Source organism: Carassius gibelio, chromosome B19 (genome assembly GCF_023724105.1).
Source record: "Carassius gibelio isolate Cgi1373 ecotype wild population from Czech Republic chromosome B19, carGib1.2-hapl.c, whole genome shotgun sequence".
Lineage (NCBI taxonomy): Eukaryota > Metazoa > Chordata > Actinopteri > Cypriniformes > Cyprinidae > Carassius > Carassius gibelio.
In genome coordinates this window covers 3,174,228-3,202,105 of record NC_068414.1, presented here as the reverse complement: position 1 = coordinate 3,202,105, position 27,878 = coordinate 3,174,228, and the positions used below count along the sequence as shown (strand labels likewise).

General features: G+C 47.6%; 30 non-coding genes across 30 annotated transcripts; 13 read left to right on the top strand and 17 right to left on the bottom strand.

The window, feature by feature from the left end:
* Positions 1-544: 544 nt before the first annotated feature.
* On the bottom strand, positions 545-660 carry LOC127981003 (U5 spliceosomal RNA). Its single transcript, XR_008159998.1, has one exon. It is a non-coding gene; the product is annotated as a U5 spliceosomal RNA (small nuclear RNA).
* A 1,044-nt stretch (positions 661-1,704) lies between these two features.
* On the top strand, positions 1,705-1,776 carry trnad-guc (transfer RNA aspartic acid (anticodon GUC)). The gene has a single exon. It is a non-coding gene; the product is annotated as a tRNA-Asp (tRNA).
* A 103-nt stretch (positions 1,777-1,879) lies between these two features.
* trnae-uuc (transfer RNA glutamic acid (anticodon UUC)) lies at positions 1,880-1,951 on the bottom strand. Its single transcript has one exon. It is a non-coding gene; the product is annotated as a tRNA-Glu (tRNA).
* Positions 1,952-2,579: 628 nt separating this feature from the next.
* On the bottom strand, positions 2,580-2,695 carry LOC127980035 (U5 spliceosomal RNA). The gene has a single exon (XR_008159076.1). It is a non-coding gene; the product is annotated as a U5 spliceosomal RNA (small nuclear RNA).
* Positions 2,696-3,746: 1,051 nt separating this feature from the next.
* Positions 3,747-3,818, top strand: trnad-guc (transfer RNA aspartic acid (anticodon GUC)). The gene has a single exon. It is a non-coding gene; the product is annotated as a tRNA-Asp (tRNA).
* Positions 3,819-3,921: 103 nt separating this feature from the next.
* On the bottom strand, positions 3,922-3,993 carry trnag-ucc (transfer RNA glycine (anticodon UCC)). The gene has a single exon. It is a non-coding gene; the product is annotated as a tRNA-Gly (tRNA).
* Positions 3,994-4,626: 633 nt separating this feature from the next.
* On the bottom strand, positions 4,627-4,742 carry LOC127981002 (U5 spliceosomal RNA). Its single transcript, XR_008159997.1, has one exon. It is a non-coding gene; the product is annotated as a U5 spliceosomal RNA (small nuclear RNA).
* A 1,044-nt stretch (positions 4,743-5,786) lies between these two features.
* Positions 5,787-5,858, top strand: trnad-guc (transfer RNA aspartic acid (anticodon GUC)). The gene has a single exon. It is a non-coding gene; the product is annotated as a tRNA-Asp (tRNA).
* An 803-nt stretch (positions 5,859-6,661) lies between these two features.
* On the bottom strand, positions 6,662-6,777 carry LOC127980034 (U5 spliceosomal RNA). Its single transcript, XR_008159075.1, has one exon. It is a non-coding gene; the product is annotated as a U5 spliceosomal RNA (small nuclear RNA).
* A 1,054-nt stretch (positions 6,778-7,831) lies between these two features.
* trnad-guc (transfer RNA aspartic acid (anticodon GUC)) lies at positions 7,832-7,903 on the top strand. Its single transcript has one exon. It is a non-coding gene; the product is annotated as a tRNA-Asp (tRNA).
* Positions 7,904-8,006: 103 nt separating this feature from the next.
* On the bottom strand, positions 8,007-8,078 carry trnag-ucc (transfer RNA glycine (anticodon UCC)). The gene has a single exon. It is a non-coding gene; the product is annotated as a tRNA-Gly (tRNA).
* A 633-nt stretch (positions 8,079-8,711) lies between these two features.
* Positions 8,712-8,827, bottom strand: LOC127981001 (U5 spliceosomal RNA). Its single transcript, XR_008159996.1, has one exon. It is a non-coding gene; the product is annotated as a U5 spliceosomal RNA (small nuclear RNA).
* Positions 8,828-9,872: 1,045 nt separating this feature from the next.
* On the top strand, positions 9,873-9,944 carry trnad-guc (transfer RNA aspartic acid (anticodon GUC)). Its single transcript has one exon. It is a non-coding gene; the product is annotated as a tRNA-Asp (tRNA).
* An 810-nt stretch (positions 9,945-10,754) lies between these two features.
* On the bottom strand, positions 10,755-10,870 carry LOC127980033 (U5 spliceosomal RNA). The gene has a single exon (XR_008159074.1). It is a non-coding gene; the product is annotated as a U5 spliceosomal RNA (small nuclear RNA).
* A 1,053-nt stretch (positions 10,871-11,923) lies between these two features.
* Positions 11,924-11,995, top strand: trnad-guc (transfer RNA aspartic acid (anticodon GUC)). The gene has a single exon. It is a non-coding gene; the product is annotated as a tRNA-Asp (tRNA).
* An 808-nt stretch (positions 11,996-12,803) lies between these two features.
* Positions 12,804-12,919, bottom strand: LOC127980032 (U5 spliceosomal RNA). The gene has a single exon (XR_008159073.1). It is a non-coding gene; the product is annotated as a U5 spliceosomal RNA (small nuclear RNA).
* A 1,050-nt stretch (positions 12,920-13,969) lies between these two features.
* Positions 13,970-14,041, top strand: trnad-guc (transfer RNA aspartic acid (anticodon GUC)). The gene has a single exon. It is a non-coding gene; the product is annotated as a tRNA-Asp (tRNA).
* Positions 14,042-14,746: 705 nt separating this feature from the next.
* LOC127980031 (U5 spliceosomal RNA) lies at positions 14,747-14,862 on the bottom strand. Its single transcript, XR_008159072.1, has one exon. It is a non-coding gene; the product is annotated as a U5 spliceosomal RNA (small nuclear RNA).
* A 1,042-nt stretch (positions 14,863-15,904) lies between these two features.
* On the top strand, positions 15,905-15,976 carry trnad-guc (transfer RNA aspartic acid (anticodon GUC)). Its single transcript has one exon. It is a non-coding gene; the product is annotated as a tRNA-Asp (tRNA).
* Positions 15,977-16,786: 810 nt separating this feature from the next.
* On the bottom strand, positions 16,787-16,902 carry LOC127980030 (U5 spliceosomal RNA). The gene has a single exon (XR_008159071.1). It is a non-coding gene; the product is annotated as a U5 spliceosomal RNA (small nuclear RNA).
* A 1,049-nt stretch (positions 16,903-17,951) lies between these two features.
* Positions 17,952-18,023, top strand: trnad-guc (transfer RNA aspartic acid (anticodon GUC)). The gene has a single exon. It is a non-coding gene; the product is annotated as a tRNA-Asp (tRNA).
* Positions 18,024-18,832: 809 nt separating this feature from the next.
* Positions 18,833-18,948, bottom strand: LOC127980029 (U5 spliceosomal RNA). Its single transcript, XR_008159070.1, has one exon. It is a non-coding gene; the product is annotated as a U5 spliceosomal RNA (small nuclear RNA).
* Positions 18,949-19,993: 1,045 nt separating this feature from the next.
* trnad-guc (transfer RNA aspartic acid (anticodon GUC)) lies at positions 19,994-20,065 on the top strand. The gene has a single exon. It is a non-coding gene; the product is annotated as a tRNA-Asp (tRNA).
* An 809-nt stretch (positions 20,066-20,874) lies between these two features.
* LOC127980028 (U5 spliceosomal RNA) lies at positions 20,875-20,990 on the bottom strand. Its single transcript, XR_008159069.1, has one exon. It is a non-coding gene; the product is annotated as a U5 spliceosomal RNA (small nuclear RNA).
* Positions 20,991-22,032: 1,042 nt separating this feature from the next.
* On the top strand, positions 22,033-22,104 carry trnad-guc (transfer RNA aspartic acid (anticodon GUC)). Its single transcript has one exon. It is a non-coding gene; the product is annotated as a tRNA-Asp (tRNA).
* A 706-nt stretch (positions 22,105-22,810) lies between these two features.
* On the bottom strand, positions 22,811-22,926 carry LOC127980027 (U5 spliceosomal RNA). The gene has a single exon (XR_008159068.1). It is a non-coding gene; the product is annotated as a U5 spliceosomal RNA (small nuclear RNA).
* Positions 22,927-23,969: 1,043 nt separating this feature from the next.
* trnad-guc (transfer RNA aspartic acid (anticodon GUC)) lies at positions 23,970-24,041 on the top strand. The gene has a single exon. It is a non-coding gene; the product is annotated as a tRNA-Asp (tRNA).
* Positions 24,042-24,858: 817 nt separating this feature from the next.
* LOC127980025 (U5 spliceosomal RNA) lies at positions 24,859-24,974 on the bottom strand. Its single transcript, XR_008159066.1, has one exon. It is a non-coding gene; the product is annotated as a U5 spliceosomal RNA (small nuclear RNA).
* A 1,050-nt stretch (positions 24,975-26,024) lies between these two features.
* Positions 26,025-26,096, top strand: trnad-guc (transfer RNA aspartic acid (anticodon GUC)). Its single transcript has one exon. It is a non-coding gene; the product is annotated as a tRNA-Asp (tRNA).
* Positions 26,097-26,905: 809 nt separating this feature from the next.
* Positions 26,906-27,021, bottom strand: LOC127980024 (U5 spliceosomal RNA). The gene has a single exon (XR_008159065.1). It is a non-coding gene; the product is annotated as a U5 spliceosomal RNA (small nuclear RNA).
* Between the last annotated feature and the right edge of the window lie 857 nt (positions 27,022-27,878).

The window sequence follows — 27,878 nt, the reverse complement described above, 5'->3', positions numbered from 1 at the left end:
ATTAAAAAAAAAAAAAAAAAAAAAAAAAAGAGTCCAAACAATGACCCCTGCTACGGGTAGTGTTGCAAGTGTTATGCGACTTCAGCTAATGATGGGTCCATCCGAAATTATTCCATCCAAAAGTTTTGGGTGGAGGCACAGGTCACAGAGGGAGTTCTGCTTCGACGTCAGCCCGAGCCAAAGGACATGCGTTGGCCGGGAATCGAATCCGGGTCAACTGCTTGGAAGGCAGCTATGCTCACCACTATACCACCAACGCAGTCAGCAGTCAGCAACTTGCGCCGTCACTAAGAAGGCTCGAAGTGCACGAGTCGCCGATAGGGCTAGAGGAGCAGATGAGATCTTTGTTTGGACCCGTCACTAAAGAGAGCCTTCAAGAATTTGCATCCCGTCACGTACAAGAAAGCGCTGCCTTCCCATCCGGCTAAATAAACACGAAGTGGTCAAACGCAGAGAGTGCCTATTCAGACGACGACCAGTGGCAAGCCCTCTCGCAGCATGCTGCCGGACGGTCAAACTGATTCTGCTCTTGACATTTCGATGTAGCTCTGCTGTGAGCAGAGCACCCAAAAATACAGGTCACTCTCAAAAGTTCCCCTCCACGGAAATCTTTAGTAAAAGGCGAAAGATGTATGCGACAATGAAGAGAAACTCGAGCTGTGTCTCCAAACCCTCGGGCCTGTGCGCTGCCTCTGTTAAACTACTACGCTCGCCAAGGGTCATCAAGGGTGACAATGCCTGCCCACATGTGTTTCGTCAGCACCCCCCCCCTACTCCAAAAGGGAGGAGTAAAACTCAAAAAAGTCCTCTCTGTCCACCAATAACCAAAAGCCCAATCAAGGCAATCTCTTTCTCATGCCTCTATCTGAAAAGTTGGATAAAATCTTATATGAAAAAAAAAGTCTTTTAAAGAAATCCCTTATTCCGAGTTCACCGTAGCCACCAGATCCAGTCTGTATCCGCTTCAGTCACCCGGATCCAGTCCGTATCCAGAGAAGATGGTGGATCAACACCTAGAAAGGACCTCTATGGCCCAGAAACACAGCGGAGACCGTGACAACTAGATGAGCCGCAGATACAAATCCCCTGTAAAGACCACCTGGACAAGTCCACAGGAAACAGATGATTCTTCTGCACAGTCTGACATTCCTGCAGCCTGGAGCTGATCTACTGGTTTCGTCTGACAAGGGGAGAACTGTCTCCCCGACTGAGCCTGGTTTCTCACCGGGTTTTTTCTCCATCCTTTCACCGATCGAGTTTTGGTTTCTTCCCTCTGTCGCTTCTGGCAGGCGGAGCTGGGGACACTTCATGTACAGCGATATCGTTGACTTGATTGCAAATTATTGCACAGATACTATTTAAACTGAACTTAGCTGAATGATGTCATCAAAGAGTTCAATAACGAAATGCCTTTAACTGTCATTTTGCTTTTTGACGCACTGTGTTCCTAATTAATGTTGTTCAGTTGCATTGACGCAATACTTTTTGTTTAAAGCGCAATTAAAAAAAAAAAAAAAAAAAAAGAGTCCAAACAATGACCCCTGCTTCGGGTAGTGTTCCAAGTGTTATGCGACTTCAGCTAATGATGGGTCCATCAGAAATTTTACGGTGCTAGGGCTGGGTCTGCGTCAGAAGAAGCCATGCATTGTTTAGTTATGTCAGTGCAGTGCCGTCAGTTGGGGGGGAAACGGCAGCATGCACGTCTCCTCGTTAGTATAGTGGACAGTATCTCCGCCTGTCACGCGGAAGACCGGGGTTCGATTCCCCGACGGGGAGAGCTGGTTCTTTTCGTCTTCCGAATGATCCATCCAAAATGTTTGGTTGGAGTGGCAGGTCACAGAAGGAGTTCTGCTTCGACGTCAGCCCGAGCCAAAGGACATGCGTTGGCCGGGAATCGAACCCGGGTCAACTGCTTGAAAGGCAGCTATGCTCACCACTATACCACCAACGCAGGCGGAAGTCAGTAGCTTTATTGATGCACTGTGTTCCTAATAAATGTTGTTCAGTTGCATTGACACAATACTTTTTGTTTAAAGCGCAATTAAAAAAAAAAAAAAAAAAAAAGAGTCCAAACAATGACCCCTGCTACGGGTAGTGTTGCAAGTGTTATGCGACTTCAGCTAATGATGGGTCCATCCGAAATTATTCCATCCAAAAGTTTTGGGTGGAGGCACAGGTCACAGAGGGAGTTCTGCTTCGACGTCAGCCCGAGCCAAAGGACATGCGTTGGCCGGGAATCGAATCCGGGTCAACTGCTTGGAAGGCAGCTATGCTCACCACTATACCACCAACGCAGTCAGCAGTCAGCAACTTGCGCCGTCACTAAGAAGGCTCGAAGTGCACGAGTCGCCGATAGGGCTAGAGGAGCAGATGAGATCTTTGTTTGGACCCGTCACTAAAGAGAGCCTTCAAGAATTTGCATTCCGTCACGTACAAGAAAGCGCTGCCTTCCCATCCGGCTAAATAAACACGAAGTGGTCAAACGCAGAGAGTGCCTATTCAGACGACGACCAGTGGCAAGCCCTCTCACAGCATGCTGCCGGACGGTCAAACTGATTCTGCTCTTGACTTTTCAATGTAGCTCTGCTGTGAGCAGAGCACCCAAAAATACAGGTCACTCTCAAAAGTTCCCCTCCACGGAAATCTTTAGTAAAAGGCGAAAGATTTATGCGACAATGAAGAGAAACTCGAGCTGTGTCTCCAAACCCTCGGGCCTGTGCGCTGCCTCTGTTAAACTACTACGCTCGCCAAGGGTCATCAAGGGTGACAATGCCTGCCCACATGTGTTTCGTCAGCACCCCCCCCCCCCCTACTCCAAAAGGGAGGAGTAAAACTCAAAAAAGTCCTCTCTGTCCACCAATAACCAAAAGCCCAATCAAGGCAATCTCTTTCTCATGCCTCTATCTGAAAAGTTGGATAAAATCTTATATGAAAAAAAAAGTCTTTTAAAGAAATCCCTTATTCCGAGTTCACCGTAGCCACCAGATCCAGTCTGTATCCGCTTCAGTCACCCGGATCCAGTCCGTATCCAGAGAAGATGGTGGATCAACACCTAGAAAGGACCTCTATGGCCCAGAAACACAGCGGAGACCGTGACAACTAGATGAGCCGCAGATACAAATCCCCTGTAAAGACCACCTGGACAAGTCCACAGGAAACAGATGATTCTTCTGCACAGTCTGACATTCCTGCAGCCTGGAGCTGATCTACTAGTTTCGTCTGACAAGGGGAGAACTGTCTCCCCGACTGAGCCTGGTTTCTCACCGGGTTTTTTCTCCATCCTTTCACCGATCGAGTTTTGGTTTCTTCCCTCTGTCGCTTCTGGCAGGCGGAGCTGGGGACACTTCATGTACAGCGATATCGTTGACTTGATTGCAAATTATTGCACAGATACTATTTAAACTGAACTTAGCTGAATGATGTCATCAAAGAGTTCAATAACGAAATGCCTTTAACTGTCATTTTGCTTTTTGACGCACTGTGTTCCTAATTAATGTTGTTCAGTTGCATTGACGCGATACTTTTTGTTTAAAGCGCAATTTAAAAAAAAAAAAAAAAAAAAAAAGAGTCCAAACAATGACCCCTGCTACGGGTAGTGTTCCAAGTGTTATGCGACTTCAGCTAATGATGGGTCCATCAGAAATTTTACGGTGCTAGGGCTGGGTCTGCGTCAGAAGAAGCCATGCATTGTTTAGTTATGTCAGTGCAGTGCCGTCAGTTGGGGGGGAAACTGCAGCATGCACGGCTCCTCGTTAGTATAGTGGACAGTATCTCCGCCTGTCACGCGGAAGACCGGGGTTCGATTCCCCGACGGGGAGAGCTGGTTCTTTTCGTCTTCCGAATGATCCATCCAAAATGTTTGGTTGGAGTCACAGGTCACAGAAGGAGTTCTGCTTCGACGTCAGCCCGAGCCAAAGGACATGCGTTGGCCGGGAATCGAACCCGGGTCAACTGCTTGGAAGGCAGCTATGCTCACCACTGTACCACCAACGCAGGCGGAAGTCAGTAGCTTTATTGACGCACTGTGTTCCTAATAAATGTTGTTCAGTTGCATTGACACAATACTTTTTGTTTAAAGCGCAATTAAAAAAAAAAAAAAAAAAAAAAAAAAGAGTCCAAACAATGACCCCTGCTACGGGTAGTGTTGCAAGTGTTATGCGACTTCAGCTAATGATGGGTCCATCCGAAATTATTCCATCCAAAAGTTTTGGGTGGAGGCACAGGTCACAGAGGGAGTTCTGCTTCGACGTCAGCCCGAGCCAAAGGACATGCGTTGGCCGGGAATCGAATCCGGGTCAACTGCTTGGAAGGCAGCTATGCTCACCACTATACCACCAACGCAGTCAGCAGTCAGCAACTTGCGCCGTCACTAAGAAGGCTCGAAGTGCACGAGTCGCCGATAGGGCTAGAGGAGCAGATGAGATCTTTGTTTGGACCCGTCACTAAAGAGAGCCTTCAAGAATTTGCATCCCGTCACGTACAAGAAAGCGCTGCCTTCCCATCCTGCTAAATAAACACGAAGTGGTCAAACGCAGAGAGTGCCTATTCAGACGACGACCAGTGGCAAGCCCTCTCGCAGCATGCTGCCGGACGGTCAAACTGATTCTGCTCTTGACATTTCGATGTAGCTCTGCTGTGAGCAGAGCACCCAAAAATACAGGTCACTCTCAAAAGTTCCCCTCCACGGAAATCTTTAGTAAAAGGCGAAAGATGTATGCGACAATGAAGAGAAACTCGAGCTGTGTCTCCAAACCCTCGGGCCTGTGCGCTGCCTCTGTTAAACTACTACGCTCGCCAAGGGTCATCAAGGGTGACAATGCCTGCCCACATGTGTTTCGTCAGCACCCCCCCCCTACTCCAAAAGGGAGGAGTAAAACTCAAAAAAGTCCTCTCTGTCCACCAATAACCAAAAGCCCAATCAAGGCAATCTCTTTCTCATGCCTCTATCTGAAAAGTTGGATAAAATCTTATATGAAAAAAAAAGTCTTTTAAAGAAATCCCTTATTCCGAGTTCACCGTAGCCACCAGATCCAGTCTGTATCCGCTTCAGTCACCCGGATCCAGTCCGTATCCAGAGAAGATGGTGGATCAACACCTAGAAAGGACCTCTATGGCCCAGAAACACAGCGGAGACCGTGACAACTAGATGAGCCGCAGATACAAATCCCCTGTAAAGACCACCTGGACAAGTCCACAGGAAACAGATGATTCTTCTGCACAGTCTGACATTCCTGCAGCCTGGAGCTGATCTACTGGTTTCGTCTGACAAGGGGAGAACTGTCTCCCCGACTGAGCCTGGTTTCTCACCGGGTTTTTTCTCCATCCTTTCACCGATCGAGTTTTGGTTTCTTCCCTCTGTCGCTTCTGGCAGGCGGAGCTGGGGACACTTCATGTACAGCGATATCGTTGACTTGATTGCAAATTATTGCACAGATACTATTTAAACTGAACTTAGCTGAATGATGTCATCAAAGAGTTCAATAACGAAATGCCTTTAACTGTCATTTTGCTTTTTGACGCACTGTGTTCCTAATTAATGTTGTTCAGTTGCATTGACGCAATACTTTTTGTTTAAAGCGCAATTAAAAAAAAAAAAAAAAAAAAAGAGTCCAAACAATGACCCCTGCTTCGGGTAGTGTTCCAAGTGTTATGCGACTTCAGCTAATGATGGGTCCATCAGAAATTTTACGGTGCTAGGGCTGGGTCTGCGTCAGAAGAAGCCATGCATTGTTTAGTTATGTCAGTGCAGTGCCGTCAGTTGGGGGGGAAACGGCAGCATGCACGTCTCCTCGTTAGTATAGTGGACAGTATCTCCGCCTGTCACGCGGAAGACCGGGGTTCGATTCCCCGACGGGGAGAGCTGGTTCTTTTCGTCTTCCGAATGATCCATCCAAAATGTTTGGTTGGAGTGGCAGGTCACAGAAGGAGTTCTGCTTCGACGTCAGCCCGAGCCAAAGGACATGCGTTGGCCGGGAATCGAACCCGGGTCAACTGCTTGGAAGGCAGCTATGCTCACCACTATACCACCAACGCAGGCGGAAGTCAGTAGCTTTATTGATGCACTGTGTTCCTAATAAATGTTGTTCAGTTGCATTGACACAATACTTTTTGTTTAAAGCGCAATTAAAAAAAAAAAAAAAAAAAAAGAGTCCAAACAATGACCCCTGCTACGGGTAGTGTTGCAAGTGTTATGCGACTTCAGCTAATGATGGGTCCATCCGAAATTATTCCATCCAAAAGTTTTGGGTGGAGGCACAGGTCACAGAGGGAGTTCTGCTTCGACGTCAGCCCGAGCCAAAGGACATGCGTTGGCCGGGAATCGAATCCGGGTCAACTGCTTGGAAGGCAGCTATGCTCACCACTATACCACCAACGCAGTCAGCAGTCAGCAACTTGCGCCGTCACTAAGAAGGCTCGAAGTGCACGAGTCGCCGATAGGGCTAGAGGAGCAGATGAGATCTTTGTTTGGACCCGTCACTAAAGAGAGCCTTCAAGAATTTGCATTCCGTCACGTACAAGAAAGCGCTGCCTTCCCATCCGGCTAAATAAACACGAAGTGGTCAAACGCAGAGAGTGCCTATTCAGACGACGACCAGTGGCAAGCCCTCTCACAGCATGCTGCCGGACGGTCAAACTGATTCTGCTCTTGACTTTTCAATGTAGCTCTGCTGTGAGCAGAGCACCCAAAAATACAGGTCACTCTCAAAAGTTCCCCTCCACGGAAATCTTTAGTAAAAGGCGAAAGATTTATGCGACAATGAAGAGAAACTCGAGCTGTGTCTCCAAACCCTCGGGCCTGTGCGCTGCCTCTGTTAAACTACTACGCTCGCCAAGGGTCATCAAGGGTGACAATGCCTGCCCACATGTGTTTCGTCAGCACCCCCCCCCCCCCCCCTACTCCAAAAGGGAGGAGTAAAACTCAAAAAAGTCCTCTCTGTCCACCAATAACCAAAAGCCCAATCAAGGCAATCTCTTTCTCATGCCTCTATCTGAAAAGTTGGATAAAATCTTATATGAAAAAAAAAGTCTTTTAAAGAAATCCCTTATTCCGAGTTCACCGTAGCCACCAGATCCAGTCTGTATCCGCTTCAGTCACCCGGATCCAGTCCGTATCCAGAGAAGATGGTGGATCAACACCTAGAAAGGACCTCTATGGCCCAGAAACACAGCGGAGACCGTGACAACTAGATGAGCCGCAGATACAAATCCCCTGTAAAGACCACCTGGACAAGTCCACAGGAAACAGATGATTCTTCTGCACAGTCTGACATTCCTGCAGCCTGGAGCTGATCTACTAGTTTCGTCTGACAAGGGGAGAACTGTCTCCCCGACTGAGCCTGGTTTCTCACCGGGTTTTTTCTCCATCCTTTCACCGATCGAGTTTTGGTTTCTTCCCTCTGTCGCTTCTGGCAGGCGGAGCTGGGGACACTTCATGTACAGCGATATCGTTGACTTGATTGCAAATTATTGCACAGATACTATTTAAACTGAACTTAGCTGAATGATGTCATCAAAGAGTTCAATAACGAAATGCCTTTAACTGTCATTTTGCTTTTTGACGCACTGTGTTCCTAATTAATGTTGTTCAGTTGCATTGACGCGATACTTTTTGTTTAAAGCGCAATTTAAAAAAAAAAAAAAAAAAAAAAAGAGTCCAAACAATGACCCCTGCTACGGGTAGTGTTCCAAGTGTTATGCGACTTCAGCTAATGATGGGTCCATCAGAAATTTTACGGTGCTAGGGCTGGGTCTGCGTCAGAAGAAGCCATGCATTGTTTAGTTATGTCAGTGCAGTGCCGTCAGTTGGGGGGGAAACTGCAGCATGCACGGCTCCTCGTTAGTATAGTGGACAGTATCTCCGCCTGTCACGCGGAAGACCGGGGTTCGATTCCCCGACGGGGAGAGCTGGTTCTTTTCGTCTTCCGAATGATCCATCCAAAATGTTTGGTTGGAGTCGCAGGTCACAGAAGGAGTTCTGCTTCGACGTCAGCCCGAGCCAAAGGACATGCGTTGGCCGGGAATCGAACCCGGGTCAACTGCTTGGAAGGCAGCTATGCTCACCACTGTACCACCAACGCAGGCGGAAGTCAGTAGCTTTATTGACGCACTGTGTTCCTAATAAATGTTGTTCAGTTGCATTGACACAATACTTTTTGTTTAAAGCGCAATTAAAAAAAAAAAAAAAAAAAAAAAAAAGAGTCCAAACAATGACCCCTGCTACGGGTAGTGTTGCAAGTGTTATGCGACTTCAGCTAATGATGGGTCCATCCGAAATTATTCCATCCAAAAGTTTTGGGTGGAGGCACAGGTCACAGAGGGAGTTCTGCTTCGACGTCAGCCCGAGCCAAAGGACATGCGTTGGCCGGGAATCGAATCCGGGTCAACTGCTTGGAAGGCAGCTATGCTCACCACTATACCACCAACGCAGTCAGCAGTCAGCAACTTGCGCCGTCACTAAGAAGGCTCGAAGTGCACGAGTCGCCGATAGGGCTAGAGGAGCAGATGAGATCTTTGTTTGGACCCGTCACTAAAGAGAGCCTTCAAGAATTTGCATCCCGTCACGTACAAGAAAGCGCTGCCTTCCCATCCGGCTAAATAAACACGAAGTGGTCAAACGCAGAGAGTGCCTATTCAGACGACGACCAGTGGCAAGCCCTCTCGCAGCATGCTGCCGGACGGTCAAACTGATTCTGCTCTTGACATTTCGATGTAGCTCTGCTGTGAGCAGAGCACCCAAAAATACAGGTCACTCTCAAAAGTTCCCCTCCACGGAAATCTTTAGTAAAAGGCGAAAGATGTATGCGACAATGAAGAGAAACTCGAGCTGTGTCTCCAAACCCTCGGGCCTGTGCGCTGCCTCTGTTAAACTACTACGCTCGCCAAGGGTCATCAAGGGTGACAATGCCTGCCCACATGTGTTTCGTCAGCACCCCCCCCCCTACTCCAAAAGGGAGGAGTAAAACTCAAAAAAGTCCTCTCTGTCCACCAATAACCAAAAGCCCAATCAAGGCAATCTCTTTCTCATGCCTCTATCTGAAAAGTTGGATAAAATCTTATATGAAAAAAAAAGTCTTTTAAAGAAATCCCTTATTCCGAGTTCACCGTAGCCACCAGATCCAGTCTGTATCCGCTTCAGTCACCCGGATCCAGTCCGTATCCAGAGAAGATGGTGGATCAACACCTAGAAAGGACCTCTATGGCCCAGAAACACAGCGGAGACCGTGACAACTAGATGAGCCGCAGATACAAATCCCCTGTAAAGACCACCTGGACAAGTCCACAGGAAACAGATGATTCTTCTGCACAGTCTGACATTCCTGCAGCCTGGAGCTGATCTACTGGTTTCGTCTGACAAGGGGAGAACTGTCTCCCCGACTGAGCCTGGTTTCTCACCGGGTTTTTTCTCCATCCTTTCACCGATCGAGTTTTGGTTTCTTCCCTCTGTCGCTTCTGGCAGGCGGAGCTGGGGACACTTCATGTACAGCGATATCGTTGACTTGATTGCAAATTATTGCACAGATACTATTTAAACTGAACTTAGCTGAATGATGTCATCAAAGAGTTCAATAACGAAATGCCTTTAACTGTCATTTTGCTTTTTGACGCACTGTGTTCCTAATTAATGTTGTTCAGTTGCATTGACGCAATACTTTTTGTTTAAAGCGCAATTAAAAAAAAAAAAAAAAAAAAAGAGTCCAAACAATGACCCCTGCTTCGGGTAGTGTTCCAAGTGTTATGCGACTTCAGCTAATGATGGGTCCATCAGAAATTTTACGGTGCTAGGGCTGGGTCTGCGTCAGAAGAAGCCATGCATTGTTTAGTTATGTCAGTGCAGTGCCGTCAGTTGGGGGGGAAACGGCAGCATGCACGTCTCCTCGTTAGTATAGTGGACAGTATCTCCGCCTGTCACGCGGAAGACCGGGGTTCGATTCCCCGACGGGGAGAGCTGGTTCTTTTCGTCTTCCGAATGATCCATCCAAAATGTTTGGTTGGAGTGGCAGGTCACAGAAGGAGTTCTGCTTCGACGTCAGCCCGAGCCAAAGGACATGCGTTGGCCGGGAATCGAACCCGGGTCAACTGCTTGGAAGGCAGCTATGCTCACCACTATACCACCAACGCAGGCGGAAGTCAGTAGCTTTATTGATGCACTGTGTTCCTAATAAATGTTGTTCAGTTGCATTGACACAATACTTTTTGTTTAAAGCGCAATTAAAAAAAAAAAAAAAAAAAAAAAAAAAAGAGTCCAAACAATGACCCCTGCTACGGGTAGTGTTGCAAGTGTTATGCGACTTCAGCTAATGATGGGTCCATCCGAAATTATTCCATCCAAAAGTTTTGGGTGGAGGCACAGGTCACAGAGGGAGTTCTGCTTCGACGTCAGCCCGAGCCAAAGGACATGCGTTGGCCGGGAATCGAATCCGGGTCAACTGCTTGGAAGGCAGCTATGCTCACCACTATACCACCAACGCAGTCAGCAGTCAGCAACTTGCGCCGTCACTAAGAAGGCTCGAAGTGCACGAGTCGCCGATAGGGCTAGAGGAGCAGATGAGATCTTTGTTTGGACCCGTCACTAAAGAGAGCCTTCAAGAATTTGCATTCCGTCACGTACAAGAAAGCGCTGCCTTCCCATCCGGCTAAATAAACACGAAGTGGTCAAACGCAGAGAGTGCCTATTCAGACGACGACCAGTGGCAAGCCCTCTCACAGCATGCTGCCGGACGGTCAAACTGATTCTGCTCTTGACTTTTCAATGTAGCTCTGCTGTGAGCAGAGCACCCAAAAATACAGGTCACTCTCAAAAGTTCCCCTCCACGGAAATCTTTAGTAAAAGGCGAAAGATTTATGCGACAATGAAGAGAAACTCGAGCTGTGTCTCCAAACCCTCGGGCCTGTGCGCTGCCTCTGTTAAACTACTACGCTCGCCAAGGGTCATCAAGGGTGACAATGCCTGCCCACATGTGTTTCGTCAGCACCCCCCCCCCCCCCCTACTCCAAAAGGGAGGAGTAAAACTCAAAAAAGTCCTCTCTGTCCACCAATAACCAAAAGCCCAATCAAGGCAATCTCTTTCTCATGCCTCTATCTGAAAAGTTGGATAAAATCTTATATGAAAAAAAAAGTCTTTTAAAGAAATCCCTTATTCCGAGTTCACCGTAGCCACCAGATCCAGTCTGTATCCGCTTCAGTCACCCGGATCCAGTCCGTATCCAGAGAAGATGGTGGATCAACACCTAGAAAGGACCTCTATGGCCCAGAAACACAGCGGAGACCGTGACAACTAGATGAGCCGCAGATACAAATCCCCTGTAAAGACCACCTGGACAAGTCCACAGGAAACAGATGATTCTTCTGCACAGTCTGACATTCCTGCAGCCTGGAGCTGATCTACTAGTTTCGTCTGACAAGGGGAGAACTGTCTCCCCGACTGAGCCTGGTTTCTCACCGGGTTTTTTCTCCATCCTTTCACCGATCGAGTTTTGGTTTCTTCCCTCTGTCGCTTCTGGCAGGCGGAGCTGGGGACACTTCATGTACAGCGATATCGTTGACTTGATTGCAAATTATTGCACAGATACTATTTAAACTGAACTTAGCTGAATGATGTCATCAAAGAGTTCAATAACGAAATGCCTTTAACTGTCATTTTGCTTTTTGACGCACTGTGTTCCTAATTAATGTTGTTCAGTTGCATTGACGCGATACTTTTTGTTTAAAGCGCAATTTAAAAAAAAAAAAAAAAAAAAAAAGAGTCCAAACAATGACCCCTGCTACGGGTAGTGTTCCAAGTGTTATGCGACTTCAGCTAATGATGGGTCCATCAGAAATTTTACGGTGCTAGGGCTGGGTCTGCGTCAGAAGAAGCCATGCATTGTTTAGTTATGTCAGTGCAGTGCCGTCAGTTGGGGGGGAAACTGCAGCATGCACGGCTCCTCGTTAGTATAGTGGACAGTATCTCCGCCTGTCACGCGGAAGACCGGGGTTCGATTCCCCGACGGGGAGAGCTGGTTCTTTTCGTCTTCCGAATGATCCATCCAAAATGTTTGGTTGGAGTCGCAGGTCACAGAAGGAGTTCTGCTTCGACGTCAGCCCGAGCCAAAGGACATGCGTTGGCCGGCAATCGAACCCGGGTCAACTGCTTGGAAGGCAGCTATGCTCACCACTATACCACCAACGCAGGCGGAAGTCAGTAGCTTTATTGACGCACTGTGTTCCTAATAAATGTTGTTCAGTTGCATTGACACAATACTTTTTGTTTAAAGCGCAATTAAAAAAAAAAAAAAAAAAAAAAAAAAGAGTCCAAACAATGACCCCTGCTACGGGTAGTGTTGCAAGTGTTATGCGACTTCAGCTAATGATGGGTCCATCCGAAATTATTCCATCCAAAAGTTTTGGGTGGAGGCACAGGTCACAGAGGGAGTTCTGCTTCGACGTCAGCCCGAGCCAAAGGACATGCGTTGGCCGGGAATCGAATCCGGGTCAACTGCTTGGAAGGCAGCTATGCTCACCACTATACCACCAACGCAGTCAGCAGTCAGCAACTTGCGCCGTCACTAAGAAGGCTCGAAGTGCACGAGTCGCCGATAGGGCTAGAGGAGCAGATGAGATCTTTGTTTGGACCCGTCACTAAAGAGAGCCTTCAAGAATTTGCATCCCGTCACGTACAAGAAAGCGCTGCCTTCCCATCCGGCTAAATAAACACGAAGTGGTCAAACGCAGAGAGTGCCTATTCAGACGACGACCAGTGGCAAGCCCTCTCACAGCATGCTGCCGGACGGTCAAACTGATTCTGCTCTTGACTTTTCAATGTAGCTCTGCTGTGAGCAGAGCACCCAAAAATACAGGTCACTCTCAAAAGTTCCCCTCCACGGAAATCTTTAGTAAAAGGCGAAAGATTTATGCGACAATGAAGAGAAACTCGAGCTGTGTCTCCAAACCCTCGGGCCTGTGCGCTGCCTCTGTTAAACTACTACGCTCGCCAAGGGTCATCAAGGGTGACAATGCCTGCCCACATGTGTTTCGTCAGCACCCCCCCCCCCCCTACTCCAAAAGGGAGGAGTAAAACTCAAAAAAGTCCTCTCTGTCCACCAATAACCAAAAGCCCAATCAAGGCAATCTCTTTCTCATGCCTCTATCTGAAAAGTTGGATAAAATCTTATATGAAAAAAAAAGTCTTTTAAAGAAATCCCTTATTCCGAGTTCACCGTAGCCACCAGATCCAGTCTGTATCCGCTTCAGTCACCCGGATCCAGTCCGTATCCAGAGAAGATGGTGGATCAACACCTAGAAAGGACCTCTATGGCCCAGAAACACAGCGGAGACCGTGACAACTAGATGAGCCGCAGATACAAATCCCCTGTAAAGACCACCTGGACAAGTCCACAGGAAACAGATGATTCTTCTGCACAGTCTGACATTCCTGCAGCCTGGAGCTGATCTACTGGTTTCGTCTGACAAGGGGAGAACTGTCTCCCCGACTGAGCCTGGTTTCTCACCGGGTTTTTTCTCCATCCTTTCACCGATCGAGTTTTGGTTTCTTCCCTCTGTCGCTTCTGGCAGGCGGAGCTGGGGACACTTCATGTACAGCGATATCGTTGACTTGATTGCAAATTATTGCACAGATACTATTTAAACTGAACTTAGCTGAATGATGTCATCAAAGAGTTCAATAACGAAATGCCTTTAACTGTCATTTTGCTTTTTGACGCACTGTGTTCCTAATTAATGTTGTTCAGTTGCATTGACGCGATACTTTTTGTTTAAAGCGCAATTTAAAAAAAAAAAAAAAAAAAAAAGAGTCCAAACAATGACCCCTGCTACGGGTAGTGTTCCAAGTGTTATGCGACTTCAGCTAATGATGGGTCCATCAGAAATTTTACGGTGCTAGGGCTGGGTCTGCGTCAGAAGAAGCCATGCATTGTTTAGTTATGTCAGTGCAGTGCCGTCAGTTGGGGGGGAAACTGCAGCATGCACGGCTCCTCGTTAGTATAGTGGACAGTATCTCCGCCTGTCACGCGGAAGACCGGGGTTCGATTCCCCGACGGGGAGAGCTGGTTCTTTTCGTCTTCCGAATGATCCATCCAAAATGTTTGGTTGGAGTCGCAGGTCACAGAAGGAGTTCTGCTTCGACGTCAGCCCGAGCCAAAGGACATGCGTTGGCCGGGAATCGAACCCGGGTCAACTGCTTGGAAGGCAGCTATGCTCACCACTATACCACCAACGCAGGCGGAAGTCAGTAGCTTTATTGATGCACTGTGTTCCTAATAAATGTTGTTCAGTTGCATTGACACAATACTTTTTGTTTAAAGCGCAATTTAAAAAAAAAAAAAAAAAAAAAAAAAAGAGTCCAAACACAGAGGGAGTTCTGCTTCGACGTCAGCCCGAGCCAAAGCATATGCGTTGGCCGGGAATCGAATCCGGGGTCAACTGCTTGGAAGGCAGCTATGCTCACCACTATACCACCAACGCAGTCAGCAGTCAGCAACTTGCGCCGTCACTAAGAAGGCTCGAAGTGCACGAGTCGCCGATAGGGCTAGAGGAGCAGATGAGATCTTTGTTTGGACCCGTCACTAAAGAGAGCCTTCAAGAATTTGCATCCCGTCACGTACAAGAAAGCGCTGCCTTCCCATCCGGCTAAATAAACACGAAGTGGTCAAACGCAGAGAGTGCCTATTCAGACGACGACCAGTGGCAAGCCCTCTCGCAGCATGCTGTCGGAGGGTCAAACTGATTCTGCTCTTGACATTTCGATGTAGCTCTGCTGTGAGCAGAGCACCCAAAAATACAGGTCACTCTCAAAAGTTCCCCTCCACGGAAATCTTTAGTAAAAGGCGAAAGATTTATGCGACAATGAAGAGAAACTCGAGCTGTGTCTCCAAACCCTCGGGCCTGTGCGCTGCCTCTGTTAAACTACTACGCTCGCCAAGGGTCATCAAGGGTGACAATGCCTGCCCACATGTGTTTCGTCAGCACCCCCCCCCTACTCCAAAAGGGAGGAGTAAAACTCAAAAAAGTCCTCTCTGTCCACCAATAACCAAAAGCCCAATCAAGGCAATCTCTTTCTCATGCCTCTATCTGAAAAGTTGGATAAAATCTTATATGAAAAAAAAAGTCTTTTAAAGAAATCCCTTATTCCGAGGTCACCGTAGCCACCAGATCCAGTCTGTATCCGCTTCAGTCACTCGGATCCAGTCCGTATCCAGAGAAGATGGTGGATCAACACCTAGAAAGGACCTCTATGGCCCAGAAACACAGCGGAGACCGTGACAACTAGATGAGCCGCAGATACAAATCCCCTGTAAAGACCACCTGGACAAGACCACAGGAAACAGATGATTCTTCTGCACAGTCTGACATTCCTGCAGCCTGGAGCTGATCTGCTGGTTTCGTCTGACAAGGGGAGAACTGTCTCCCCGACTGAGCCTGGTTTCTCACCGGGTTTTTTCTCCATCCTTTCACCGATCGAGTTTTGGTTTCTTCCCTCTGTCGCTTCTGGCAGGCGGAGCTGGGGACACTTCATGTACAGCGATATCGTTGACTTGATTGCAAATTATTGCACAGATACTATTTAAACTGAACTTAGCTGAATGATGTCATCAAAGAGTTCAATAACGAAATGCCTTTAACTGTCATTTTGCTTTTTGACGCACTGTGTTCCTAATTAATGTTGTTCAGTTGCATTGACGCAATACTTTTTGTTTAAAGCGCAATTAAAAAAAAAAAAAAAAAAAGAGTCCAAACAATGACCCCTGCTACGGGTAGTGTTCCAAGTGTTATGCGACTTCAGCTAATGATGGGTCCATCAGAAATTTTACGGTGCTAGGGCTGGGTCTGCGTCAGAAGAAGCCATGCATTGTTTAGTTATGTCAGTGCAGTGCCGTGAGTTGGGGGGGAAACGGCAGCATGCACGTCTCCTCGTTAGTATAGTGGACAGTATCTCCGCCTGTCACGCGGAAGACCGGGGTTCGATTCCCCGACGGGGAGAGCTGGTTCTTTTCGTCTTCCGAATGATCCATCCAAAATGTTTGGTTGGAGTGGCAGGTCACAGAAGGAGTTCTGCTTCGACGTCAGCCCGAGCCAAAGGACATGCGTTGGCCGGGAATCGAACCCGGGTCAACTGCTTGGAAGGCAGCTATGCTCACCACTATACCACCAACGCAGGCGGAAGTCAGTAGCTTTATTGATGCACTGTGTTCCTAATAAATGTTGTTCAGTTGCATTGACACAATACTTTTTGTTTAAAGCGCAATTAAAAAAAAAAAAAAAAAAAAAAAAAAAAGAGTCCAAACAATGACCCCTGCTACGGGTAGTGTTGCAAGTGTTATGCGACTTCAGCTAATGATGGGTCCATCCGAAATTATTCCATCCAAAAGTTTTGGGTGGAGGCACAGGTCACAGAGGGAGTTCTGCTTCGACGTCAGCCCGAGCCAAAGGACATGCGTTGGCCGGGAATCGAATCCGGGTCAACTGCTTGGAAGGCAGCTATGCTCACCACTATACCACCAACGCAGTCAGCAGTCAGCAACTTGCGCCGTCACTAAGAAGGCTCGAAGTGCACGAGTCGCCGATAGGGCTAGAGGAGCAGATGAGATCTTTGTTTGGACCCGTCACTAAAGAGAGCCTTCAAGAATTTGCATTCCGTCACGTACAAGAAAGCGCTGCCTTCCCATCCGGCTAAATAAACACGAAGTGGTCAAACGCAGAGAGTGCCTATTCAGACGACGACCAGTGGCAAGCCCTCTCACAGCATGCTGCCGGACGGTCAAACTGATTCTGCTCTTGACTTTTCAATGTAGCTCTGCTGTGAGCAGAGCACCCAAAAATACAGGTCACTCTCAAAAGTTCCCCTCCACGGAAATCTTTAGTAAAAGGCGAAAGATTTATGCGACAATGAAGAGAAACTCGAGCTGTGTCTCCAAACCCTCGGGCCTGTGCGCTGCCTCTGTTAAACTACTACGCTCGCCAAGGGTCATCAAGGGTGACAATGCCTGCCCACATGTGTTTCGTCAGCACCCCCCCCCCCTACTCCAAAAGGGAGGAGTAAAACTCAAAAAAGTCCTCTCTGTCCACCAATAACCAAAAGCCCAATCAAGGCAATCTCTTTCTCATGCCTCTATCTGAAAAGTTGGATAAAATCTTATATGAAAAAAAAAGTCTTTTAAAGAAATCCCTTATTCCGAGTTCACCGTAGCCACCAGATCCAGTCTGTATCCGCTTCAGTCACCCGGATCCAGTCCGTATCCAGAGAAGATGGTGGATCAACACCTAGAAAGGACCTCTATGGCCCAGAAACACAGCGGAGACCGTGACAACTAGATGAGCCGCAGATACAAATCCCCTGTAAAGACCACCTGGACAAGTCCACAGGAAACAGATGATTCTTCTGCACAGTCTGACATTCCTGCAGCCTGGAGCTGATCTACTGGTTTCGTCTGACAAGGGGAGAACTGTCTCCCCGACTGAGCCTGGTTTCTCACCGGGTTTTTTCTCCATCCTTTCACCGATCGAGTTTTGGTTTCTTCCCTCTGTCGCTTCTGGCAGGCGGAGCTGGGGACACTTCATGTACAGCGATATCGTTGACTTGATTGCAAATTATTGCACAGATACTATTTAAACTGAACTTAGCTGAATGATGTCATCAAAGAGTTCAATAACGAAATGCCTTTAACTGTCATTTTGCTTTTTGACGCACTGTGTTCCTAATTAATGTTGTTCAGTTGCATTGACGCGATACTTTTTGTTTAAAGCGCAATTTAAAAAAAAAAAAAAAAAAAAAAAGAGTCCAAACAATGACCCCTGCTACGGGTAGTGTTCCAAGTGTTATGCGACTTCAGCTAATGATGGGTCCATCAGAAATTTTACGGTGCTAGGGCTGGGTCTGCGTCAGAAGAAGCCATGCATTGTTTAGTTATGTCAGTGCAGTGCCGTCAGTTGGGGGGGAAACTGCAGCATGCACGGCTCCTCGTTAGTATAGTGGACAGTATCTCCGCCTGTCACGCGGAAGACCGGGGTTCGATTCCCCGACGGGGAGAGCTGGTTCTTTTCGTCTTCCGAATGATCCATCCAAAATGTTTGGTTGGAGTCGCAGGTCACAGAAGGAGTTCTGCTTCGACGTCAGCCCGAGCCAAAGGACATGCGTTGGCCGGGAATCGAACCCGGGTCAACTGCTTGGAAGGCAGCTATGCTCACCACTATACCACCAACGCAGGCGGAAGTCAGTAGCTTTATTGACGCACTGTGTTCCTAATAAATGTTGTTCAGTTGCATTGACACAATACTTTTTGTTTAAAGCGCAATTAAAAAAAAAAAAAAAAAAAAAAAAAAAGAGTCCAAACAATGACCCCTGCTACGGGTAGTGTTGCAAGTGTTATGCGACTTCAGCTAATGATGGGTCCATCCGAAATTATTCCATCCAAAAGTTTTGGGTGGAGGCACAGGTCACAGAGGGAGTTCTGCTTCGACGTCAGCCCGAGCCAAAGGACATGCGTTGGCCGGGAATCGAATCCGGGTCAACTGCTTGGAAGGCAGCTATGCTCACCACTATACCACCAACGCAGTCAGCAGTCAGCAACTTGCGCCGTCACTAAGAAGGCTCGAAGTGCACGAGTCGCCGATAGGGCTAGAGGAGCAGATGAGATCTTTGTTTGGACCCGTCACTAAAGAGAGCCTTCAAGAATTTGCATCCCGTCACGTACAAGAAAGCGCTGCCTTCCCATCCGGCTAAATAAACACGAAGTGGTCAAACGCAGAGAGTGCCTATTCAGACGACGACCAGTGGCAAGCCCTCTCGCAGCATGCTGCCGGACGGTCAAACTGATTCTGCTCTTGACATTTCGATGTAGCTCTGCTGTGAGCAGAGCACCCAAAAATACAGGTCACTCTCAAAAGTTCCCCTCCACGGAAATCTTTAGTAAAAGGCGAAAGATTTATGCGACAATGAAGAGAAACTCGAGCTGTGTCTCCAAACCCTCGGGCCTGTGCGCTGCCTCTGTTAAACTACTACGCTCGCCAAGGGTCATCAAGGGTGACAATGCCTGCCCACATGTGTTTCGTCAGCACCCCCCCCCCTACTCCAAAAGGGAGGAGTAAAACTCAAAAAAGTCCTCTCTGTCCACCAATAACCAAAAGCCCAATCAAGGCAATCTCTTTCTCATGCCTCTATCTGAAAAGTTGGATAAAATCTTATATGAAAAAAAAAGTCTTTTAAAGAAATCCCTTATTCCGAGGTCACCGTAGCCACCAGATCCAGTCTGTATCCGCTTCAGTCACTCGGATCCAGTCCGTATCCAGAGAAGATGGTGGATCAACACCTAGAAAGGACCTCTATGGCCCAGAAACACAGCGGAGACTGTGACAACTAGATGAGCCGCAGATACAAATCCCCTGTAAAGACCACCTGGACAAGACCACAGGAAACAGATGATTCTTCTGCACAGTCTGACATTCCTGCAGCCTGGAGCTGATCTGCTGGTTTCGTCTGACAAGGGGAGAACTGTCTCCCCGACTGAGCCTGGTTTCTCACCGGGTTTTTTCTCCATCCTTTCACCGATCGAGTTTTGGTTTCTTCCCTCTGTCGCTTCTGGCAGGCGGAGCTGGGGACACTTCATGTACAGCGATATCGTTGACTTGATTGCAAATTATTGCACAGATACTATTTAAACTGAACTTAGCTGAATGATGTCATCAAAGAGTTCAATAACGAAATGCCTTTAACTGTCATTTTGCTTTTTGACGCACTGTGTTCCTAATTAATGTTGTTCAGTTGCATTGACGCAATACTTTTTGTTTAAAGCGCAATTAAAAAAAAAAAAAAAAAAAAAGAGTCCAAACAATGACCCCTGCTACGGGTAGTGTTCCAAGTGTTATGCGACTTCAGCTAATGATGGGTCCATCAGAAATTTTACGGTGCTAGGGCTGGGTCTGCGTCAGAAGAAGCCATGCATTGTTTAGTTATGTCAGTGCAGTGCCGTCAGTTGGGGGGGAAACGGCAGCATGCACGTCTCCTCGTTAGTATAGTGGACAGTATCTCCGCCTGTCACGCGGAAGACCGGGGTTCGATTCCCCGACGGGGAGAGCTGGTTCTTTTCGTCTTCCGAATGATCCATCCAAAATGTTTGGTTGGAGTGGCAGGTCACAGAAGGAGTTCTGCTTCGACGTCAGCCCGAGCCAAAGGACATGCGTTGGCCGGGAATCGAACCCGGGTCAACTGCTTGGAAGGCAGCTATGCTCACCACTATACCACCAACGCAGGCGGAAGTCAGTAGCTTTATTGACGCACTGTGTTCCTAATAAATGTTGTTCAGTTGCATTGACACAATACTTTTTGTTTAAAGCGCAATTAAAAAAAAAAAAAAAAAAAAAAAAAAAGAGTCCAAACAATGACCCCTGCTACGGGTAGTGTTGCAAGTGTTATGCGACTTCAGCTAATGATGGGTCCATCCGAAATTATTCCATCCAAAAGTTTTGGGTGGAGGCACAGGTCACAGAGGGAGTTCTGCTTCGACGTCAGCCCGAGCCAAAGGACATGCGTTGGCCGGGAATCGAATCCGGGTCAACTGCTTGGAAGGCAGCTATGCTCACCACTATACCACCAACGCAGTCAGCAGTCAGCAACTTGCGCCGTCACTAAGAAGGCTCGAAGTGCACGAGTCGCCGATAGGGCTAGAGGAGCAGATGAGATCTTTGTTTGGACCCGTCACTAAAGAGGGCCTTCAAGAATTTGCATTCCGTCACGTACAAGAAAGCGCTGCCTTCCCATCCGGCTAAATAAACACGAAGTGGTCAAACGCAGAGAGTGCCTATTCAGACGACGACCAGTGGCAAGCCCTCTCACAGCATGCTGCCGGACGGTCAAACTGATTCTGCTCTTGACTTTTCAATGTAGCTCTGCTGTGAGCAGAGCACCCAAAAATACAGGTCACTCTCAAAAGTTCCCCTCCACGGAAATCTTTAGTAAAAGGCGAAAGATTTATGCGACAATGAAGAGAAACTCGAGCTGTGTCTCCAAACCCTCGGGCCTGTGCGCTGCCTCTGTTAAACTACTACGCTCGCCAAGGGTCATCAAGGGTGACAATGCCTGCCCACATGTGTTTCGTCAGCACTCCCCCCCCCCTACTCCAAAAGGGAGGAGTAAAACTCAAAAAAGTCCTCTCTGTCCACCAATAACCAAAAGCCCAATCAAGGCAATCTCTTTCTCATGCCTCTATCTGAAAAGTTGGATAAAATCTTATATGAAAAAAAAAGTCTTTTAAAGAAATCCCTTATTCCGAGTTCACCGTAGCCACCAGATCCAGTCTGTATCCGCTTCAGTCACCCGGATCCAGTCCGTATCCAGAGAAGATGGTGGATCAACACCTAGAAAGGACCTCTATGGCCCAGAAACACAGCGGAGACCGTGACAACTAGATGAGCCGCAGATACAAATCCCCTGTAAAGACCACCTGGACAAGTCCACAGGAAACAGATGATTCTTCTGCACAGTCTGACATTCCTGCAGCCTGGAGCTGATCTACTGGTTTCGTCTGACAAGGGGAGAACTGTCTCCCCGACTGAGCCTGGTTTCTCACCGGGTTTTTTCTCCATCCTTTCACCGATCGAGTTTTGGTTTCTTCCCTCTGTCGCTTCTGGCAGGCGGAGCTGGGGACACTTCATGTACAGCGATATCGTTGACTTGATTGCAAATTATTGCACAGATACTATTTAAACTGAACTTAGCTGAATGATGTCATCAAAGAGTTCAATAACGAAATGCCTTTAACTGTCATTTTGCTTTTTGACGCACTGTGTTCCTAATTAATGTTGTTCAGTTGCATTGACGCAATACTTTTTGTTTAAAGCGCAATTTAAAAAAAAAAAAAAAGAGTCCAAACAATGACCCCTGCTACGGGTAGTGTTCCAAGTGTTATGCGACTTCAGCTAATGATGGGTCCATCAGAAATTTTACGGTGCTAGGGCTGGGTCTGCGTCAGAAGAAGCCATGCATTGTTTAGTTATGTCAGTGCAGTGCCGTCAGTTGGGGGGGAAACTGCAGCATGCACGGCTCCTCGTTAGTATAGTGGACAGTATCTCCGCCTGTCACGCGGAAGACCGGGGTTCGATTCCCCGACGGGGAGAGCTGGTTCTTTTCGTCTTCCGAATGATCCATCCAAAATGTTTGTTTGGAGTCGCAGGTCACAGAAGGAGTTCTGCTTCGACGTCAGCCCGAGCCAAAGGACATGCGTTGGCCGGGAATCGAACCCGGGTCAACTGCTTGGAAGGCAGCTATGCTCACCACTATACCACCAACGCAGGCGGAAGTCAGTAGCTTTATTGATGCACTGTGTTCCTAATAAATGTTGTTCAGTTGCATTGACACAATACTTTTTGTTTAAAGCGCAATTTAAAAAAAAAAAAAAAAAAAAAAAAAAAGAGTCCAAACACAGAGGGAGTTCTGCTTCGACGTCAGCCCGAGCCAAAGCATATGCGTTGGCCGGGAATCGAATCCGGGGTCAACTGCTTGGAAGGCAGCTATGCTCACCACTATACCACCAACGCAGTCAGCAGTCAGCAACTTGCGCCGTCACTAAGAAGGCTCGAAGTGCACGAGTCGCCGATAGGGCTAGAGGAGCAGATGAGATCTTTGTTTGGACCCGTCACTAAAGAGAGCCTTCAAGAATTTGCATCCCGTCACGTACAAGAAAGCGCTGCCTTCCCATCCGGCTAAATAAACACGAAGTGGTCAAACGCAGAGAGTGCCTATTCAGACGACGACCAGTGGCAAGCCCTCTCGCAGCATGCTGTCGGAGGGTCAAACTGATTCTGCTCTTGACATTTCGATGTAGCTCTGCTGTGAGCAGAGCACCCAAAAATACAGGTCACTCTCAAAAGTTCCCCTCCACGGAAATCTTTAGTAAAAGGCGAAAGATTTATGCGACAATGAAGAGAAACTCGAGCTGTGTCTCCAAACCCTCGGGCCTGTGCGCTGCCTCTGTTAAACTACTACGCTCGCCAAGGGTCATCAAGGGTGACAATGCCTGCCCACATGTGTTTCGTCAGCACCCCCCCCCTACTCCAAAAGGGAGGAGTAAAACTCAAAAAAGTCCTCTCTGTCCACCAATAACCAAAAGCCCAATCAAGGCAATCTCTTTCTCATGCCTCTATCTGAAAAGTTGGATAAAATCTTATATGAAAAAAAAAGTCTTTTAAAGAAATCCCTTATTCCGAGGTCACCGTAGCCACCAGATCCAGTCTGTATCCGCTTCAGTCACTCGGATCCAGTCCGTATCCAGAGAAGATGGTGGATCAACACCTAGAAAGGACCTCTATGGCCCAGAAACACAGCGGAGACCGTGACAACTAGATGAGCCGCAGATACAAATCCCCTGTAAAGACCACCTGGACAAAACCACAGGAAACAGATGATTCTTCTGCACAGTCTGACATTCCTGCAGCCTGGAGCTGATCTGCTGGTTTCGTCTGACAAGGGGAGAACTGTCTCCCCGACTGAGCCTGGTTTCTCACCGGGTTTTTTCTCCATCCTTTCACCGATCGAGTTTTGGTTTCTTCCCTCTGTCGCTTCTGGCAGGCGGAGCTGGGGACACTTCATGTACAGCGATATCGTTGACTTGATTGCAAATTATTGCACAGATACTATTTAAACTGAACTTAGCTGAATGATGTCATCAAAGAGTTCAATAACGAAATGCCTTTAACTGTCATTTTGCTTTTTGACGCACTGTGTTCCTAATTAATGTTGTTCAGTTGCATTGACGCAATACTTTTTGTTTAAAGCGCAATTAAAAAAAAAAAAAAAAAAAAGAGTCCAAACAATGACCCCTGCTACGGGTAGTGTTCCAAGTGTTATGCGACTTCAGCTAATGATGGGTCCATCAGAAATTTTACGGTGCTAGGGCTGGGTCTGCGTCAGAAGAAGCCATGCATTGTTTAGTTATGTCAGTGCAGTGCCGTCAGTTGGGGGGGAAACGGCAGCATGCACGTCTCCTCGTTAGTATAGTGGACAGTATCTCCGCCTGTCACGCGGAAGACCGGGGTTCGATTCCCCGACGGGGAGAGCTGGTTCTTTTCGTCTTCCGAATGATCCATCCAAAATGTTTGGTTGGAGTGGCAGGTCACAGAAGGAGTTCTGCTTCGACGTCAGCCCAAGCCAAAGGACATGCGTTGGCCGGGAATCGAACCCGGGTCAACTGCTTGGAAGGCAGCTATGCTCACCACTATACCACCAACGCAGGCGGAAGTCAGTAGCTTTATTGATGCACTGTGTTCCTAATAAATGTTGTTCAGTTGCATTGACACAATACTTTTTGTTTAAAGCGCAATTAAAAAAAAAAAAAAAAAAAAAAAAAAAAGAGTCCAAACAATGACCCCTGCTACGGGTAGTGTTGCAAGTGTTATGCGACTTCAGCTAATGATGGGTCCATCCGAAATTATTCCATCCAAAAGTTTTGGGTGGAGGCACAGGTCACAGAGGGAGTTCTGCTTCGACGTCAGCCCGAGCCAAAGGACATGCGTTGGCCGGGAATCGAATCCGGGTCAACTGCTTGGAAGGCAGCTATGCTCACCACTATACCACCAACGCAGTCAGCAGTCAGCAGTCAGCAACTTGCGGCGTCACTAAGAAGGCTCGAAGTGCACGAGTCGCCGATAGGGCTAGAGGAGCAGATGAGATCTTTGTTTGGACCCGTCACTAAAGAGAGCCTTCAAGAATTTGCATTCCGTCACGTACAAGAAAGCGCTGCCTTCCCATCCGGCTAAATAAACACGAAGTGGTCAAACGCAGAGAGTGCCTATTCAGACGACGACCAGTGGCAAGCCCTCTCACAGCATGCTGCCGGACGGTCAAACTGATTCTGCTCTTGACTTTTCAATGTAGCTCTGCTGTGAGCAGAGCACCCAAAAATACAGGTCACTCTCAAAAGTTCCCCTCCACGGAAATCTTTAGTAAAAGGCGAAAGATTTATGCGACAATGAAGAGAAACTCGAGCTGTGTCTCCAAACCCTCGGGCCTGTGCGCTGCCTCTGTTAAACTACTACGCTCGCCAAGGGTCATCAAGGGTGACAATGCCTGCCCACATGTGTTTCGTCAGCACCCCCCCCCCCTACTCCAAAAGGGAGGAGTAAAACTCAAAAAAGTCCTCTCTGTCCACCAATAACCAAAAGCCCAATCAAGGCAATCTCTTTCTCATGCCTCTATCTGAAAAGTTGGATAAAATCTTATATGAAAAAAAAAGTCTTTTAAAGAAATCCCTTATTCCGAGTTCACCGTAGCCACCAGATCCAGTCTGTATCCGCTTCAGTCACCCGGATCCAGTCCGTATCCAGAGAAGATGGTGGATCAACACCTAGAAAGGACCTCTATGGCCCAGAAACACAGCGGAGACCGTGACAACTAGATGAGCCGCAGATACAAATCCCCTGTAAAGACCACCTGGACAAGTCCACAGGAAACAGATGATTCTTCTGCACAGTCTGACATTCCTGCAGCCTGGAGCTGATCTACTGGTTTCGTCTGACAAGGGGAGAACTGTCTCCCCGACTGAGCCTGGTTTCTCACCGGGTTTTTTCTCCATCCTTTCACCGATCGAGTTTTGGTTTCTTCCCTCTGTCGCTTCTGGCAGGCGGAGCTGGGGACACTTCATGTACAGCGATATCGTTGACTTGATTGCAAATTATTGCACAGATACTATTTAAACTGAACTTAGCTGAATGATGTCATCAAAGAGTTCAATAACGAAATGCCTTTAACTGTCATTTTGCTTTTTGACGCACTGTGTTCCTAATTAATGTTGTTCAGTTGCATTGACGCGATACTTTTTGTTTAAAGCGCAATTTAAAAAAAAAAAAAAAAAAAAAAAAGAGTCCAAACAATGACTCCTGCTACGGGTAGTGTTCCAAGTGTTATGCGACTTCAGCTAATGATGGGTCCATCAGAAATTTTACGGTGCTAGGGCTGGGTCTGCGTCAGAAGAAGCCATGCATTGTTTAGTTATGTCAGTGCAGTGCCGTCAGTTGGGGGGGAAACTGCAGCATGCACGGCTCCTCGTTAGTATAGTGGACAGTATCTCCGCCTGTCACGCGGAAGACCGGGGTTCGATTCCCCGACGGGGAGAGCTGGTTCTTTTCGTCTTCCGAATGATCCATCCAAAATGTTTGGTTGGAGTCGCAGGTCACAGAAGGAGTTCTGCTTCGACGTCAGCCCGAGCCAAAGGACATGCGTTGGCCGGGAATCGAACCCGGGTCAACTGCTTGGAAGGCAGCTATGCTCACCACTATACCACCAACGCAGGCGGAAGTCAGTAGCTTTATTGATGCACTGTGTTCCTAATAAATGTTGTTCAGTTGCATTGACACAATACTTTTTGTTTAAAGCGCAATTAAAAAAAAAAAAAAAAAAAAAAAAAAAGAGTCCAAACAATGACCCCTGCTACGGGTAGTGTTGCAAGTGTTATGCGACTTCAGCTAATGATGGGTCCATCCGAAATTATTCCATCCAAAAGTTTTGGGTGGAGGCACAGGTCACAGAGGGAGTTCTGCTTCGACGTCAGCCCGAGCCAAAGGACATGCGTTGGCCGGGAATCGAATCCGGGTCAACTGCTTGGAAGGCAGCTATGCTCACCACTATACCACCAACGCAGTCAGCAGTCAGCAACTTGCGCCGTCACTAAGAAGGCTCGAAGTGCACGAGTCGCCGATAGGGCTAGAGGAGCAGATGAGATCTTTGTTTGGACCCGTCACTAAAGAGGGCCTTCAAGAATTTGCATTCCGTCACGTACAAGAAAGCGCTGCCTTCCCATCCGGCTAAATAAACACGAAGTGGTCAAACGCAGAGAGTGCCTATTCAGACGACGACCAGTGGCAAGCCCTCTCACAGCATGCTGCCGGACGGTCAAACTGATTCTGCTCTTGACTTTTCAATGTAGCTCTGCTGTGAGCAGAGCACCCAAAAATACAGGTCACTCTCAAAAGTTCCCCTCCACGGAAATCTTTAGTAAAAGGCGAAAGATTTATGCGACAATGAAGAGAAACTCGAGCTGTGTCTCCAAACCCTCGGGCCTGTGCGCTGCCTCTGTTAAACTACTACGCTCGCCAAGGGTCATCAAGGGTGACAATGCCTGCCCACATGTGTTTCGTCAGCACTCCCCCCCCCCTACTCCAAAAGGGAGGAGTAAAACTCAAAAAAGTCCTCTCTGTCCACCAATAACCAAAAGCCCAATCAAGGCAATCTCTTTCTCATGCCTCTATCTGAAAAGTTGGATAAAATCTTATATGAAAAAAAAAGTCTTTTAAAGAAATCCCTTATTCCGAGTTCACCGTAGCCACCAGATCCAGTCTGTATCCGCTTCAGTCACCCGGATCCAGTCCGTATCCAGAGAAGATGGTGGATCAACACCTAGAAAGGACCTCTATGGCCCAGAAACACAGCGGAGACCGTGACAACTAGATGAGCCGCAGATACAAATCCCCTGTAAAGACCACCTGGACAAGTCCACAGGAAACAGATGATTCTTCTGCACAGTCTGACATTCCTGCAGCCTGGAGCTGATCTACTGGTTTCGTCTGACAAGGGGAGAACTGTCTCCCCGACTGAGCCTGGTTTCTCACCGGGTTTTTTCTCCATCCTTTCACCGATCGAGTTTTGGTTTCTTCCCTCTGTCGCTTCTGGCAGGCGGAGCTGGGGACACTTCATGTACAGCGATATCGTTGACTTGATTGCAAATTATTGCACAGATACTATTTAAACTGAACTTAGCTGAATGATGTCATCAAAGAGTTCAATAACGAAATGCCTTTAACTGTCATTTTGCTTTTTGACGCACTGTGTTCCTAATTAATGTTGTTCAGTTGCATTGACGCAATACTTTTTGTTTAAAGCGCAATTTAAAAAAAAAAA